We start from the raw sequence: 1202 nt of genomic DNA on the forward strand, positions 1-1202 counted from the left end.
ATAGCAGGGCCTAACTTTAAACAAGTTATGTAAAATTTTGGGTACGAACCATTGTTTATCTTGGGGGTCCAAATTATGAAAATGGCCATTTGTATATGAGTTTTACTGCTGGCCAAATTTCTGCGTTTTATAAAGCCATAAAACTGTATAATTATAAGATTGTAACAAATTAAGTTTCAATTTCACCAAAAGTAATTCTACATTTTACCGGTGCTTTATTGTTTCTTTCAATAACGTGATTAAAGTTGTCACTATTGTTGTTTAAATTTGTGCTACAAACTTTAATTCAAAGTGTAAAATTTGTGCTCAAAAATCAAGAGATCACTTGTTAATGAATGGATCAACAATTAATTTCAAATTTTATATATATCCATATTTTTGAGAGTTTTTAACTTTATTTATATGAAAATAGTTCAAAGTTAAAAGTAATTAAAGCAGCGGTAGTAGTAAAATAACATCTCCCTTTGTACTCTTAGCTAAGGTCACTCAAAATGCAAGTACTCCCTCACGTTGGGTATTGTCATTGTTAAAAACTCAAAAACTGAACGAAGTGAGCACTTAAAAAATCGAACCTCTGACACAGATCCAAAGCCTATCACCCAGCACATATTAAACCCGGTCCGAGTTTGGCCGACTCACCACCGGTCCACCACCGTGTTCCCGATCGCAACCTCTCGGCTCTCCTCTCCGGCGACTTCTCCGATCAGGTTACACTTCACTTTCCGATTTTCATTTCTCATTCTATTAAGTAGTGATCCAATACCTCACAAAGCCCTATTCTGCATCTGTTGGATCCCTATCGCTTCACAGTTTCTGTTTATCTAATTATTGCAGTTATTGTACTCATTTTCTAGTAACTTATGTTTGTCGTGTTTATTAGTTGAATAATGTAGTGGTTTCGTCGAAGCAGAAACACAAATAGTACAGTTATATTTTCAAATTATTACAATTTAATGAGTTGGTTACAAGTAAATGATCATAATTGAGTAGAAAAGGCAATGTTTTGAGCCTAGGCAGATCCAGCATGCATGCATCCACTGCCTCTGACTGGAACTCTATTATTTTGGTATAAACCGGTATTCACAACCCACTGGTTCAGTGATGAAGCCAGGAATATCAGCTAAGTGTGTTCAAAATTTAATATATATATATATATATATATATATATATATATATATATATATATATATATATATATATAT

General features: G+C 33.2%; 1 protein-coding gene across 1 annotated transcript in view; it reads left to right on the forward strand.

Annotated features, from left to right (window-relative positions):
• LOC109235395 overlaps positions 493–1202 on the forward strand; it is a 9301-nt gene continuing 8591 nt past the window's right edge. The window contains exon 1 of the mRNA XM_019401486.1: positions 493–707. The gene's annotated coding sequence lies outside the window, so the exon portion shown is untranslated. The remainder of the gene's footprint in view (positions 708–1202) is intronic.

The sequence above is a fragment of the Nicotiana attenuata genome, chromosome 12 (genome assembly GCF_001879085.1).
Source record: "Nicotiana attenuata strain UT chromosome 12, NIATTr2, whole genome shotgun sequence".
In the NCBI taxonomy this organism is placed as follows: Eukaryota; Viridiplantae; Streptophyta; class Magnoliopsida; order Solanales; family Solanaceae; genus Nicotiana; species Nicotiana attenuata.